Source organism: Triticum dicoccoides, chromosome 7A (assembly GCF_002162155.2).
Source record: "Triticum dicoccoides isolate Atlit2015 ecotype Zavitan chromosome 7A, WEW_v2.0, whole genome shotgun sequence".
Taxonomy (NCBI): domain Eukaryota; kingdom Viridiplantae; phylum Streptophyta; class Magnoliopsida; order Poales; family Poaceae; genus Triticum; species Triticum dicoccoides.
The window spans coordinates 369,392,801-369,409,880 of record NC_041392.1 but is presented as its reverse complement, the minus strand read 5'-3'; positions in this window follow the sequence as shown (position 1 = coordinate 369,409,880).

Below are 17,080 nucleotides of genomic sequence, written 5' to 3'. Positions count from 1 at the left end.
GCCATCATGGCTGCCACCCCATCGTCGGCCGCCGTGGCCGCCAGCCCACCGTCGACCGCCGGGATCATCACCCGCTCCGCCACCGCCGCCCGAAATAGGGAGGCGGAGGTGGAGGCCCGCACGTGCGTCAGCGACCTTGCGCGCTACATCGAGTTCCTACAGGAGGAGGAGGAGCGCCTCGTCGAGCATGCAAAGAGCCTTACCGCAGCCGCCGCAACACACACCAACGCAGAGGCGAGGAATCAGGAGATCTACAAGCAGTTCTGCCGCTTCGAGAGGGGTTGTCTGGAGTGGCAGTGGGCGTTCGAGCTAGCGAGCGTCGCTGAACGTGCAACAGCGGCACGCACCGTATTACAGTTGTCCAGCTTGTCGGTTGGCTACTCCTCCTCTGCCTCTTACTGAGTGTGCTCAGCAGAGGAGAGGCTGCCGGAAGTAGCACGAAGCCCGTCCATAGTAGTAGTATTTAGGGGCTATTTTGTTCAGTTCATCTGACTATAGATGTGGTGGAACTGTACAACATACTTCAAATTAGCTAGTATATATAGTTCAACTAGCTATTTCAGTACGGTTGGCAGCAATTGGGGAAAAGTTTGGTCGGTTCAGCTATCGAGTTGAACTGTTTGTATAAATTAAGAATGACTGCTTAATCTATGAATGAAATCTATGCTTAATTACTGAATTTTAGTTGCAAAAATTAGATAGTGCTAGTGATTTTTAGCTGCATATTTTGGCAAATCGCAGTGTTACAAGGATTGACAAATGGCAATGTTACTAGATCAACAAATGTCAATCTTTCCAGTTTGACAAATGGCAACATACCTAATATGACAGATGCATATCTTACCAAATTTTTTGTACGTGGTTGCACACGGGTCATCCAAAACAACCGTTTGCGTTGAAGGGATAGACAAATCCTGCGCTGCGAATTTTCCCTCGACTTAGGGGGGAAGACCATAGCTCTCACTTTGCGTATGGGTGTTCTATCTAAAACGTTTGCGATCAAGAGTTGCAGAAATCCTGCTCAGCACATTTTCTCTTGGCTTCCTGGGGAAGCTGTCGGTTTGCATATGGGTGTTCTACCTGAAAATGCTAGTTATTGACTAGAGGGGCTTGAATAGGTGATTTTTACGAATCTCTTCAAAACACGGGGGCTTTGAAGACAAACATTAGAAATGATCCTATTGATATGCGGCGGAAGGTAGACTACCCTAGGCAAGCCATAGTCAAGTAAGCAATGAAGTGAAAGCATGAAGACTATCAGCAGCTAGGTAGTATGGATCAGGATGCAAGACAGTATGAAGCCAAACAGTAAATAGTCTACCATTAGTGAAGTCCATCAGACCACACAGGCAGGCAATGACTTCACAAAGACAAACCGTAAAGTAAAGGGAAGTGAAGGATAGAACCTGTAGCTTGGTGAAGACATGGATTTGGTAGACCAGTTCTAGTTGTTGTGACAACTGTATGTCTGATTAGGGAGGCTGAGATTTTACTCAGAAGACCGTGTCTTCACCTTATTCCTCTTGAGCTAAGGACACACAATCCTCATCCAATCACTCTAGTAAGTCTTCAAGGTAGACTTCCAAACCTTCACAGACTTCGTTCACCGGTGATCCAAAATGATTCTTGGATGCTCAAAACGCGACGCCGAACCGGCTGGAGGGTTCATAGTCCTCAAGTGTAACAAGTCTTCAGATCATGCGGACAGGAAGACTTCAGTGATGCCTAATGCTACCTCTTGAGCATGTGTTGGTTTTCCCTTGAAGAGGAAAGAGTGATGCAACAAAGTAGCGTAAGTATTTCCCTCAGTTTTTGAGAACCAAGGTATCAATCCAGTAGGAGACAATGCACAAGTCACCTAGTACCCGCACAAACAATCAAGAACCTCGCAACCAATGCGATAAAGGGGTTGTAATCCCTGCACGATTACTTGCGAAAGTGAGGTATGATACAGATAGTAAGATAAATATTTTTTTGTATTTTGTTGTATAGATTGGAAAGTAAAGATTGCAAAATTGTTAACGAGAGACGATAATAAAAGAGATGCAATATAATAAGAAAGAGACCCAGGGGCCATAGGTTTCACTAGTGGCTTCTCTCATGATAGCATGTATTACGGTGGGTGAACAAATTACTGCCGATCAATTAATAGAAAAGTGCATAGTTATGAAGATATCTAAGGCAATGATCATGAATATATGCATCACTTCCGTGTCAAGTAGATCGGAATGATTCTGCATCTACTACTCCACACATCGACCGCTATCCAGCATGCATCTAGAGTATTAAGTTCATAAGAACAGAGTAACGCATTAAGCAAGATGACATGATGTAGAGGGATAAACTCAAGCAATATGACATAAACCCCATCTTTTCATCCTCGATGGCAACAATACAATACGTGCCTTGCTGCCCCTACTATCACTGGGAAAGGACACGCAAGATTGAACCCAAAGCTAAGCACTTCTCCCATTGCAAGAAAGATCAATCTAGTATGCCATACTAAACCGATAATTCGAAGAGACTTGCAAAGATATCAAATCATGCATATAAGAATTCAAAGAAGAACCAAATAATATTCATATATAATCAAGTTCATAAACCCACAATTCATCGGATCTCAGCAAACACACCGCAAAAGAGAGAGAAGAAGCCATCTAGCTAATAACTATAGACCTGAAGGTTTATGGTAAAGTACTCACTCTTCATCGGAGAGGCTATGGTGTTGATGTAGAAGCCCTCCGTGATCGATTCCCCCTCCGGTAGATCGCCTAAAAAGGCCCCAAGATGGGATCTCATGGGTACAGAAGGTTGCGGCGGTGGAAAAGTGGTTTCGTGGCTCCCCCTAGTGTTTCTAGGGTATAAGGGTATATATAGGCGAAAGAAGTACGTCGGTGGAGCTCCATGGGGCCCATGAGGGTGGGGGCGTGCTTACCCCCTGGGCGCGCCCTCCTGTCTTGTGGCCGCCTCACGAAGTTCCAGAATTCCACTCCAAGTCTCCTGGTTTGCTTTCGGTCCAAGAAAGATCATCTGGAAGGTTTCATTCCGTTTGGATTCCGTTTGGGATTCCGTTTCAGCGAAACTCTGAAATAGGCAAAAAAACAGAAATTGGCAGTGGGCCTCCGGTTAATAGGTTAGTCCCAAAAATAATATAAAAGAGCATATTAAAGCCCATTAAACATACAAAATAGATAATATAATAGCATGGAACAATCAAAAATTATAGATACATTGGAGACGTATCAAGCATCCCCAAGCTTAATTCCTGCTCGTCCTCGAGTAGGTAAATGATAAAACAGAATTTTTGATGTGGAATGCTACCTAACATATTTATCAATGTAATTTTCTTTATTGTGGCATGAATTTTCAGATCCGAAAGATTCAAGACAAAAGTTTAATATTGAGATAAAAATAATAATACTTCAAGCATACTAACAAAGGAATTATTTCCTCTCAAAATAACATGGCCAAAGAAAGTTCATCCCTACAAAATCATATAGTTTGGTCATGCTACATCTTCGTCACACAAAATACTCAAATCATGCACAACCCCGATGACAAGCCAAGCAATTTTTCATACTTTAGTAATCTCAAACCTTTTCAACTTTCACACAATACATGAGCGTGAGCCATGGACATAGCACTATAGGTGGAATAGAGTGGTGGTTGTGGAGAAGACAAAAAGGAGGAATATGGTCTCACATCAACTAGGCGTATCAATGGGCTATGGAGATGCCCATCAATAGATGTCAATGTGAGTGAGTAGGGATTGCCATGCAACGGATGCACTAGAGCTATAAATGTATGAAAGCTCAACAAAAGAAACAAAGTGTGTGTGCATCCAACTTGCTTGCTCACGAAGACCTAGGGCATTTGAGGAAGCCCATCGTCGGAATATACAAGCCAAGTTCTATAATGAAATTTCCCACTAGTATATGGAGGTGACAAAATAAGAGACTCTGTATCATGAAGATCATGGTGCTACTTTAAAGAACAAGTGTGGAAAAAGGATAGTACATTGTCCCTTCTCTCTTTCTCTCATTTTTTGGGCCTTCCCATTTTTTTGGCCTTTCTCTTTTTTTCCTCACATGGGACAATGCTCTAATAATGATGATCATCACACTTCTATTTATTTACAACTCAAAGATTACAACTTGATATTTAGAACAAAAATATGACTCTATATGCGTGCCTCCGATGGTGTACCGGGATGTGCAATGAATCAAGAGTGACATGTATTAAAAAATTATAACGGTGGCTTTGCCACAAATACAATGTCAACTACATGATCATGCAAGGCAATATGACAATGATGGATCGTGTCATAATAAACGGAACGGTCGAAAGTTGCATGGCAATATATCTCGTAATGGCTATGGAAATTCCATAATAGGTTGGTATGGTGGCTGTTTTGAGGAAGGTAAATGGTGGGTTTATGGTACCGGCGAAATTTGCGCGGTACTAGAGAGGCTAGCAATGGTGGAAGGGTGAGAGTGCGTATAATCCATGGACTCAACATTAGTCATAAAGAACTCACATACTTACTGAAAAAAATCTACAACTCATCAAAAACCAAGCACTACGTGCATGCTCCTAGGGGGATAGATTGGTAGGAAAATACCATCGCTCATCCCCGACCGCCACTCATAAGGAAGACAATCAAAGAAATACCTTGTGCTTAAAATTTGTTACACAACGGTTACCATACGTGCATGCTATGGGACTTGCAAACCTCAACACAAGTATTTCTCAAATTCACAATTACTCAACTAGCATGACTCTAATATCACCAACCTCATGTCTCGAAACAATGATCAAGTATCAAACTTCTCCTACTATTCAACGCACTTTATATGAAAGTTTTTATTATACCCATCTTGGATGCCCATCATATTCGGACTAATTTTATAACCGAAGCAAATTACCATGCTGTTCTAAAAGACTCTCAAAATAATATAAGTGAAGCATGAGAGATCAATAATTTCTATAAAATAAAACCACCACCGTGCTCTAAAAAGATATAAGTGAAGCACTAGAGCAAAATTGTATAGCTCAAAATATATAAGTGAAGCACATAGTGTATTCTAATAAATTCCGATTCATGCGTGTATCTCCCAAAAGGTGTGTATAGCAAGGATGATTGTGGTAAACTAAAAAGCAAATACTCAAATCATACAAGACGCTCCAAGCAAAACACATATCATGTGGTGAATAGAAATATAGCCTCAATTAAAGTTACCGATAGACGAAGACAAAAGAGGGGATGTCTTTCGGGGCATCCCCAAGCTTAGGATTTTGGTTGTCCTTGAATTTTACCTTGGGGTGCCTTGGGAATCCCCAAGTTAAGGCTCTTGCCACTCCTTGTTCCAAAATCCATCAAATCTTTACCCAAAAACTTGAAAACTTCACAACACAAAACTCAACAGAAAATCTCGTGAGCTCCGTTAGTATAAGAAAATAAACCACCAATTTAAGGTACTGTAATTAGCTCATTATTTATTTATATTGGTGTTCAACCTACTGTATTCCAACTTCTCTATGGTTCATACCCCCCGATACTAGCCATAGATTCATCAAAATAAGCAAACAACACGAGAAAAACAGAATCTGTCAAAAACAGAACAGTCTGTAGCAATCTGAAGGTTTTGAATACTTCTGTAACTCCAAAAATTCTGACAAATGAGGACGACGAGGAAAATTTATATATTGATATACTGAAGTAGGAATTTTGGTATTTTATCACTCTCTGGTAAAAAAAATGAAAATTATTTTCGTGAGCGCATATTTTCTGTTTTTATCAGCAAGATCAAACAATAATCACCCAAGAAGAACCTAAAGGCTTTAGTTGGCACAAACACTAATTAAAACATAAAAAACACAATCATAACAGAGTCTAGCTAAATTATTTATTACTAAACAGGAACAAAAAGTAAAGAACAAAAATAAAATTGGGTTGTCTCCCAACAAGCGCTATCGTTTAATGCCCCTAGCTAGGCATAAAAGCAAGAATAGATCTAGGTATTGTCATGATAATGATAAGGCAGATCGCGGAAACTCATTTCATACTCCCTACGTTCAGTAGGAAGTTTTCTTTGTGGCAGGCAAAAGTAATCAAAAGGACTAAATTTAATGGGACAAAAGTCCCCAAGATCAAGCTCGGGAGGTATTGGTTCCTCCTTTGGCCCCTCATATTGCACAACCAATTCATCATTATAAGCATTCTTTTAGCAAAAAGTCATGAGCCTTTGTTCAAGAGAAACCTAACGCATTGTTCTGGATAGCAAAATTATCATTAAGTTCAGAAATCCTTTCAACTAGAACATCGGTGGGAACCTTTTTTCTAAGGTTTTCATTAAAAGCAACATGATCTAAAGAGCGTAAACGCATTATGCCTTCTTGATAAAAATAGATTGCTTCTATGGGGGGACGGCCGGCATCCACCCTATAATGCGCAAAAATTTCGTTGGCCTCTTTTATTATAAATCTGAACTCATGAGCAAAAAAGATGGTAGTTGCTCGCTTAATAGAAGAATGCTCAATATTGGAAAATTCTAGAAAAATCCTTTGTATGCAAGGATGCATGTGGATAAATTGTCTTTCAAGTTCAACCACGAGCAAAGATATAGCATCTGCAAGACTACTAGTTTTATGAAGAATAGACCCGCCCATAGTGGGCAAAGCACCAGCGGAAGTAAAGAAATCTTGAATAACTCCTTTTCCAACAATATTACCACTACCAATCTGAAACTTTTTAGTGTGTAAAATAGTAGGTTCTTCATGCGTATTATTAAAAGCATCAAAGTTTCTCTCATCGTTACTACTATCCTTTCCAATGATAACCTCCCCAGTTTCAGACATGATGGTGACAAACCGCACTAAGAATGAACACACAAGAGGCAAGCGAAAAGAGATGAACGGAAGAGGGCCAATGAAACGGCAAAGGTGAAGTGGGGGAGAGGAAAACCAGAGGCAAATAATGTAATGCGAGGGAGAAGAGTTTATGATGGGTACTTGGTATGTCTCAACTTGGCGTAGATCTCCCTGGCAATGGCACCAGAAATCCTTCTTGCTACCTCTTGAGCATGCATTGGTTTTCCCTTGAAGAGGAAAGGGTGATGCACCAAAGTAGCATAAGTATTTCCCTCAGTTTTTGAGAACCAAGGTATCAATCCAGTAGGTGACAACGCACAAGTCACCTAGTACCTGCACAAACAATCAATAACCTCGCAACCAACGCTATAAATGGGTTGTCAATCCCTTCACGGTCACTTGCGAAAGTGAGATCTGATAGAGATAGTAAGATAAATATTTTTGGTATTTTGTTGTATAGAATGGAAAGTAAATATTGCAAAATAGTAAACGAGATACGATAATAAAAGAGATGCAATATATAAGAAAGAGTCCCGGGGGTCACAGGATTCACTAGTGGCTTCTCTCATGATGGCATGTATTATGGTGGGTGAACAAATTACTGCCAAGCAATTGATAGAAAAGTGCATAGTTATGAAGATATCTAAGGCAATGATCATAACTATAGGCATCATATCCCTGTCAAGTAGATCGAAACGATTCTGCACCTACTACTATTACTCCACACATCAATCGCTATCCAGCATGCATCTAGAGTATTAAGTTCATAAGAACAGAGTAACACATTAAGCAAGATGACATGATGTAGAGGGATAAACTCAAGCAATATGACATAAACCCCGTCTTTTTATCCTCGATGGCAACAATATAATATGTGCCTTGCTGCCCCTACTGTCACCGGGAAAGGACACCGTAAGATTGAACCCAAAGCTAAGCACTTCTACCATTGCAAGAAAGATCAATCTAGTAGGCCAAACTAAACCGATAATTTGAAGAGACTTGCAAAGATATCAAATCATGCATATAAGAATTCATAAAAGAATCAAATAATATTCATAGATAATCAAGTTCATAAACCCACAATTCATCGGATCTTGGCAAACACACCGCAAAAGAGTATTACATCGAATAGATCTCCAAGAACATCGAGGAGAACTTTGTATTGAAGATCAAAGAGAGAGAAGAAGCCATCTAGCTAATAACTATGGACCCAAAGGTCTGCGGTAAACTACTCACGCTTCATCGGAGAGGCTATGGTGTTGATGTAGAAGCCCTCCGTGATCGATTCCCCCTCCGGCAGATCACCGAAAAAGGCCCCAAGATGGGATCTCACAGGTACAGAAGGTTGTGGTAGTGGAAAAGTGGTTTCGTGGCTCCCCCTGGTGTTTTTAGGGTATAAGGGTATATATAGGCGAAAGAAGTACGTCGGTGGAGCTCCGTGGGGCCCACAAGGGTGGGGGCGCGCCTACCCCCCTGGGCGCGCCCTACTGCCTCGTGGCCGCCTCACGGAGTACCAGACTTCCACTCCAAGTCTCCTGGTGAAACGCCCTCGATGCGGCTATATCTCCCACGTGTCGAAGCACGACTTAGAGGCATAACCGCATCGAAAGCAATGTCGCAAGTGAGGTAATCTTCGCAAACAACCCATGTAATACAATAAGGGAAAAGATACATAGTTGGCTTACAATCGCCACTTCACACAATTACATGAATAAAGCATTACACCATCCAAATACAATCAAGGTCCGACTACGGAACCAAAATAAAAGAAGAACCCCAAATGCGACAAGGTCCCCGATTGACCCCAACTGGGCTCCACTACTGATCAACTAGAACGAAACAACACAAAGGACAAGATCTTCATCAAGATCCTCCTGAGCTTGGTTGCATCATCTGCATGGTCTCATCAGCACCTGCAAGCTGGTTTTGGAAGTATCTGCGAGCCACGGGGACTCAGCAATCTCGCACCCTCGCGATCAAGACTATTTAAGCTTATGGGTAAGGTAAAGGTATGAGGTGGAGCTACAGCAAGCGACTAGCATATATGGTGGCTAACATACGCAAATGAGAGCGAGGAGAGAAGGCAAAGCACGGTCAATAAAAGTATGATCAAGAAGTGATCCTAGAACAATCTACGTCAAACATAACTCCAACACCGTGTTCACTTCCCGGACTCCGCCGGAAAGAGACCATCACGGTTACACACGCGGTTGATGTATTTTAATTAAGGTCAACTTCAGGTTTTCTACAACCAGACGTTAACAAATTCCCATCTGCTCATAACCGCGGGCACGGCTTTCGAAAGTTCAAATCCCTGCAGGGGAGTCCCAACTTAGCCCATGACAAGATCTCACGGTCAACGAAGGAATAGACCTCCTCACAAGACCTTCCGATCAGACTCGGTATCCCGGTTCTACAAGACACTTCAACAAGTTAAAACAAATCCAGCAACACCGCCCGAATGTGCTAACAAATCCCAATAGGAGCTGCACATATCTTGTTCTCAGGGCACACTTAGATGAGACTAGCTACGAGTAAAACCAACCCTCAAGTTTCCCCGAGGTGGCCCTGCAGGCAGCTCGTTTCGGACCAACACTCAGAGGAGCACTGGCCCGGGGGGTTAGAATAAAGATGACCCTTGAGTCTGCAGAACCCAAGGGAAGGTGGTAGGTTGTTAGTGCAAATGGTAAAACCAAGGTTGGGCATTGCTGGAGGAGTTTTATTCAAGGCGAACTGTCAAGGGGTTCCCATTATTACCCAACCGCGTAAGGAACGCAAAATCCGGGAACATAACACCGATATGACAGAAACTAGGGCGGCAAGAGTGGAACAAAACACCAGACATAAGGCCGAGCCTTCCACCCTTTACCAAGTATATAGATGCATTAATTAGATAAGAGATATTGTGATATCCCAACAAGTAAACATGTTCCAACAAGGAACAACATCTCCATGTTCCAAAAAGGAACAAACTTCAATCTTCACCTGCAACTAACAACGCTATAAGAGGGGCTGAGCAAAGCGGTAACATAGCCAATCAACGGTTTGCTAGGACAAGGTGGGTTAGAGGCTTGGTTCAACAATATGGGAGGCATGATAAGCAAGTGGTAGGCATCGTAGCATAGGCATAGCAAAAGAGCGAGCAACTAGCAAGCAAAGATAGAAGTGATTTCGAGGGTATGGTCATCTTGCCTGAAATCCCGCAAGGAAGAAGAATGAGTCCATGAAGAATACAAGCGGGCGTAGTCGAACGGATCCTCACAACACGACGTTATCGGAACCAACTCGAAGAAGTAACACCGGAAAGAAGCAAACAACATAGTAAAAAACCAACACATAATCATGGCATGATGCACAATCAAGTATGATGCATGTCCGGTTTAAAGAGGCATGGCATGGCAAAATGCACAAGCAACCCTACAAATTAAGTGGAGCTCAATATAAAACGAGTTGCATATTGACGAAACACCATGACAAGTTATTTAGTTCGATCTCGTTTATGTACCCAACAATATTAAATGTTGTTAAACATGGCAAGAGGGTGAAGCAAAGTAAAACTACCTATCTAGTCGAGGTTAAATGAGGCCGGAAGCAACGAACAACAATTCCGGAAAAATCCTCATGTGCATATTTTGGTTATGGTACTGTTCTGCCCTAAACATAATTTTAGATTTATTAAACAAGCAAAGTGAGGCCACCATATTAAACTAGGCATTTTTCTACCCCATTTACATCTAAGGTTTATTAAATTTGGAGCTACGGTTATTTAGTTATGAATTAAAGCATTTTAACATGGCATAGGAACAAATTTAAACAAACAGCAATTTAATAATTTTAAGCATTTTTCATATATAAAGCTTTTACATGTGATGCACCGTTTGAGAGGAATGAAATGCATGAATTTTAAGGGCTGATCTGCAAAAGTGCAAATCCCTAGAAATGGATAAAATCGCAGCTAAGGAAAAAAATACTACAGGCCGGATTAGATGGATCTGGGCTGCTCACATTGGGCCTTTGAGGCTGGCTGGGTGAGGAGGCGCTGGGCCTACTGCGCGCTTGTTGCCCAAGAACAAAGAAGGCCGGCTTGGGCGTAGCGGTCAACGCTCGACGATGAGCGGGCTGCAGCAGTCTTCTCATCTCTGCTCGCGCGAAGCAGAGGCGCGGCGAGGCAGGGCTTGAGCGGCTGGACAGCGGGGTGAACTGCGGCAACGGCGAGCGTCTGCTGCAAGGCTCCATGGCCTTCAGGAGGCAGCGGACGAACAAGGCCAAGCGGAGGTCCGACGCTGAGGCGTGACGGAGGAGGTCGACGGCGGCTGAAGCAGAGGACACAGGCGGCGGCGCAGGCGCAGGGGCTCGGTGCTAGAACGAGGGAACGACGGAGGCGTGGGAACGGCGGCTCTCCAGCGCGGTAGGGAGCTCGGGGGCCTGGGTCGAGCTGGAGGAGTTCGGTCGCAGGGCGGGAGCAGAGGGGGGCCGAGGCGGGTCTTGAGCGGCCGGAGGCCGGAAATGGCAGCGCGGCGACGGGATCCTGCAATCCACGGGAGAGAGAGCCATGAGAGGAGGAGGAGAAATAGAATGGGGAGAAGGAAGGAGAGGGAAGCCAAACTCTGGCCTGGATCGGGGCGACGCCGTGAGGGCCAACGACGAGGACAGCGGGGCGGAGCAGTGGCTTGCGGGGGCTCCGGGCAGGCGAAGGAGCGCTCGGGCGCTGATGTTGGAGATCAAGCTTGCTCGATCTGGAAGCCATGGGGAGGAGCTGCGGGAATGGGTGGATCGAGGGAGAGGAGGCTCGTGATTGGAGCGATGGGGAAAATGAGGAGAAGGCAGGTGGCTAGGCTGCGCTGGGATCCGAGGACGATTTTTGGAGTGGCGGCGCATGATGGGATGGATGGGACAAGGTGCCTAGAAACTAGGGTTGCCCACAATATATAGCAAGCCGGATAGGTTTAGGGGGGGTATAAGGTCCCTCCGATCGTAATCAGACGGACGGGAAAAAATAGCTTAGGTAGCCCAAATAAGAAAAAGGAGATATTTTGTAGATGTTTGGGGATGATCCGGATCCAACGGTGACGACGGTCCGGGTCGGGTCCAGGGCAACTTTCGGACGCGCGCGCGAGCAGGGCCGCGGGCTGACGAGAGAGGTTAGGTTGGGCTTGGCGGTAGGCAGTGGACTGTGTAGACGGTCTCGAGCTGAGAGAAGAGAAAAGAGAGAGAGAGGCCCGACGACTATTTCCGGAGACCGAAAACGTCCAACGTTAGACCGGCTATATTGCCTCTATAGTTATTTGTTGGGGCGTCAAACGGACTCCGAACGTGATGAAACTTGGCAGGCGGACTACTAACAACAAAACAACACCGCACGCCAACTTTCATCCCATTCAGAGAACATTTTCTGGCCACTTATAAAATACTATTCGGACATGCCGCGAGCGCGTGCAAGTGTGGTTGGGCTCAGGACGGACAACAGAGAGAACTCGGAGAACCTGGACGAATGCAAGTTTTGAAAACATGATGATGCAATGCACATGATGACATGATATGATGCGACACGCAAGCAAAATACATGGCAACAACAACGAATAACTGGAAGACACCTGGCACATCGGTCTCGGGGCGTCACAACACTCCACCACTACGAGAGGATCTCGTCCCGAGATCTAGGATGGCACCGGAGGGAAAATGGAAGAGAAAAGAGAAGAGGTAAAACTAAGTTGCTTCTTTGACAAACGAGTGAAACTACGAACCTTGAAAGGTTGAACAAATTGAAAGAAAGAATGCAACAAGGAAGACAAAGTTGAAAGCACTCCGGTAGGGAAGAGTAACGAGGAATAACAACTTCGAGCAGCACTCTGGTTGAAAAAATATGCAAGACTTGATAAGATGAAAAGAACTTGAGCAGAGAGCACAACACTCCGGTTAAATGTATAAACCGAGAAAAGAACACAGTCCTGAGCAAACAAGAAGATGGGTGAAAAGAACAACACCACAATGCCTCCGGAACGAAAGAATAGAATATAGATAATTGAAATAAAAGAATGGAGAAGAAAATGTCAACTTCTGCCACAAAAGAGCTTGAAAAGGCATCCTCAGGAGAAAAGTCGAACGGAGTTGTTGGAACACCAACAACGAAAAGAATAGGCTTGATATGGTCTTATAGAAGGCATCTCAACATTATGAGGTGACAACTTGCCACTCACGGAAAAGATTTGATTGGATTGACATCAACAAGGAGACGAGAAACTATTTCACCGGGAGGATAAAGAAGAACTTGGGTCCTTTATAAGCGCCGTAGATAGCAACAAACCTTAGGGAAGGATTTAGGTGAAATATAACCCAAGATAATTCCAATTAAGAGATTGATGGATTTAAAATATCTCATTCTTGACAAGATGTGAATCATGAAACACGAACTCAAATTGACAAGAATGACATAACACCACCTCAAAAGATTAGATAGGAAGAACTGCACTCCGGATTACAAGATGAAGAATGCTTGAACTCCTCTGAAAAGAATCTCAATGAACACTTCGAGAAGGAATTAAATCCTTTATGAACCGTCATGTAGAGCCTCCATGAAGAACTCTGGTAAACAAAAGAATGGTCAAACGAAAGGAAAGAGAAGTCGAAAACACAAGTTGAATCCTTGTAACGATTTAGATGAATCTCCGTGGTGAAATAATTGAGAGAACTTGGAACTCCGGGAAAAGAAAGATGAATCAAGTGAAATCGCGAATTTGATGAACCTCCGGAATAAGGAATTGAATTCACTCGATGAAACAAGAATAAGAATTACATTATGCTTATCCTTCACCAATTTAAATTGATGACAAGCAACGGATTTGGCATACTACTTATTCTCGTAGAAAGGATTAAGAGAGATATAACATAAACTTGAGAATGTCTTCCATGAACCACCGGTAGAATTAGGAAACAATGAATGAATTAATATGATAAGAAGAAGAAAAAAATCTTGAACGAACCACCATAAGCATTGAAAATGAACGAAGAGAAGATAAAGACACACCGGGAAGAATTATAAAATGAACGAAGATGCTTGAGAGGATTAAGATACATGAGAACGAAGAGATCACGAGCCGATTAAAGATCACTTGAACGAAGCACCGGTAAAATTGGAGAATGATAGCTGAAAGCTGAGAATGAATAATCCCGAAATGATGGCCTTCGGAGAATCAAACTGAAAAGACTCCTGAATTACTCCGGATGGGTGAGAAAGAATTCTGACAATCGAAAATAGTTATGAGAGGATGGCAACAATCTCGAATGACGAATCATGAAGAGAATGGAGCAAGGTTGGAAGAAGAATCTTCTTCGGTCTTCCAAACTAAGAATGACGACGAGAAATACCATCATGACTTATTTAGGCACTCCGGAAGAATCAAAACGAAGAGGTTGAGCCAACGATGAAAAGAATTTGAAAGATCTTGGAGAAACCCTCTGATTGATGAAAATTCATTCTTACGTCACACTTCAAAAAATAAATTTGGATAGCTCCGGGAAAATAAGAAGAGTCAGGTAAGATCCTGGGAAAAGACCTGTGGGTTAGGGCTCACTGAAAGGAAACACCGTAGAATGATTAAAAAGATTGCACCGGTTGAATTAAATGGCTTGAATGAGATAACATCCTCGAAAGAGCTTGAACGAATGTAGAGTGGAAACACGAATCTTCGAGATATCTTGAGCACTCAGGAACAAAAGAATAGCAAGCGGGAAGATTAAGAGGTGCACCGGCATAAATAGGCATTGGGCAAAAAGAAAAGACTATGCTCAATACCAAAGCTTGAATTGAATCCACCGGAGAAGAAAGAGAACGAATAATGATGAACTTGAAAATCCGCTACTATCTTCCTGATATTCATCGGATAAGAATATTGATGGAAAAGAATGGAGAGGCTTCACATCAATAACATGATAGTTGAATAAGAAATCCGAATCCTTGAAGGAAAAAGGGTTGGGAGGGTGGGGAAAACAAAGACAACTTGGGACGGATGAAACAAACACCGTTGAGAAGAACTGATAATAGATCTTGCGAATGTTGACAAGATTGGATCCACTTGAAGAGAGACACGCCGGTTGAAAAAGAATTAACATGACAAACTCGATGATCCAAAAGGATTAGTATTCACATAGGAATATGAGAACACCTCTTAAACAAGGGATGGAATCAACATTTGACTTCGAAGCAACTCAAATACCACAACTCAAAACAAAACAAAGGATTGGCTTGCAGAATAAGTCGAAACAAACATATGATAGAGATTTCGTCCGAAGTTTTCGTGGTGGGGCCTACACAGCCTCGATTATACAGCACCATCATGTACAAGGCAGTGCACATGACATACGAAGCGTCCCCGAGTCGGCATAGCCAAGGACTCTTTAAGGCACAACGAGACCACTGTAAAATCAACCGTGAATAGGCGGACCACTAGACGTCGAACCCCAATTTCATATCGTACATCTGTCGGAAAGATATCCTAAGAGCTACTTGAATTCCCACTTATAAACTCCCGAAATTTTCCGGTTATGCAATCAGGTGTTGGGGATACAGGGGAAGCATAATATCTCACCCAAAACTAACAAATCCTACATCCAGCTGTATCCATCCTTCAACACATAACCAAGAAACCTTCGAAAATCGTCTACCTCAACCTTCGAAAAGCATCCGTTATACGAGTTATGGCAATACTCCCGAACTACCGCCCCAGTACTGGGTGGCGTCAAGGTTATCTTACCAACAACTGCATAAAAGAGATTTTCGATGTCGGCGAACTAAACTCAGGTATTCCATAACTGCAACGATAAAATTGTGACGACAACACCTCGGAGCTCAACTCCCCGGGACACTGCCACAACCCCTAAATGACAAGAGGCACCAAGAACAATGTTCTCGTCACAAATCCATCGGAACGATTCCAAGATACTCGTGTGATCCTAAAATTTTTTTAGTGAAATTTGAGAAGAGAAGAGTCAAAACTCTATGTCAGGATGCCTTACCAGAGCGATGAGGAGACTGGGAAGTAAAAAGAATTCCTAAACTCTCCGATATATAATTCCTAAATGACTCAAAACATTTTTCTAGACACAACTCGGCCGCTAAAAACGATCAAGCAATGGGGGTTCCTAAGGTCGGGGAAGGCTCTGATACCAACTTGAAACACCCTCGATGCGGCTATATCTCCCACGTGTCGAAGCACGACTTAGAGGCATAATCGCATCGAAAGCAATGTCGCAAGTGAGGTAATCTTCGCAAACAACCCATGTAATACAATAAGGGAAAAGATACATAGTTGGCTTACAATCTCCACTTCACACAATTACATGAATAAAGCATTACATCATCCAAATACAATCAAGGTCCGACTACGGAACCAAAATAAAAGAAGAACCCCAAATGCGACAAGGTCCCTGATTGACCCCAACTGGGCTCCACTACTGATCAACTAGAACGAAACAACACAAAGGACAAGATCTTCATCGAGCTCCTCCTGAGCTTGGTTGCGTCATCTGCACGGTCTCATCGGCACCTGCAAGCTGGTTTTGGAAGTATCTGTGAGCCACGGGGACTCAGCAATCTCGCACCCTCGCGATCAAGACTATTTAAGCTTATGGGTAAGGTAAAGGTATGAGGTGGAGCTATAGCAAGCGACTAGCATATATGGTGGCTAACATACGCAAATGAGAGCGAGGAGAGAAGGCAAAGCACGGTCGATAAAAGTATGATCAAGAAGTGATCCTAGAACAATCTACGTCAAACATAACTCCAACACCGTGTTCACTTCCTGGACTCCGCCGGAAAGAGACCATCACGGTTACACATTAAGGTCAACTTCAGGTTTTCTACAACCGGACGTTAACAAATTCCCATCCGCCCATAACCGCGGGCACGACTTTCGAAAGTTCAAATCCCTGCAGGGGAGTCCCAACTTAGCCCATGACAAGCTCTCACGGTCAACGAAGGAATAGACCTCCTCCCGAGACCTTCCGATCAGACTCGGTATCCCGGTTCTACAAGACACTTCGACAAGTTAAAACAAATCCAGCAACACCGCCCGAATGTGCCGACAAATCCCAATAGGAGCTGCACATATCTCGTTCTCAGGGCACACTCAGATGAGACTAGCTACGAGTAAAACCAACCCTCAAGTTTCCCCAAGGTGGCCCTGCAGGCAGCTCAGTTCAGACCAACACTCAG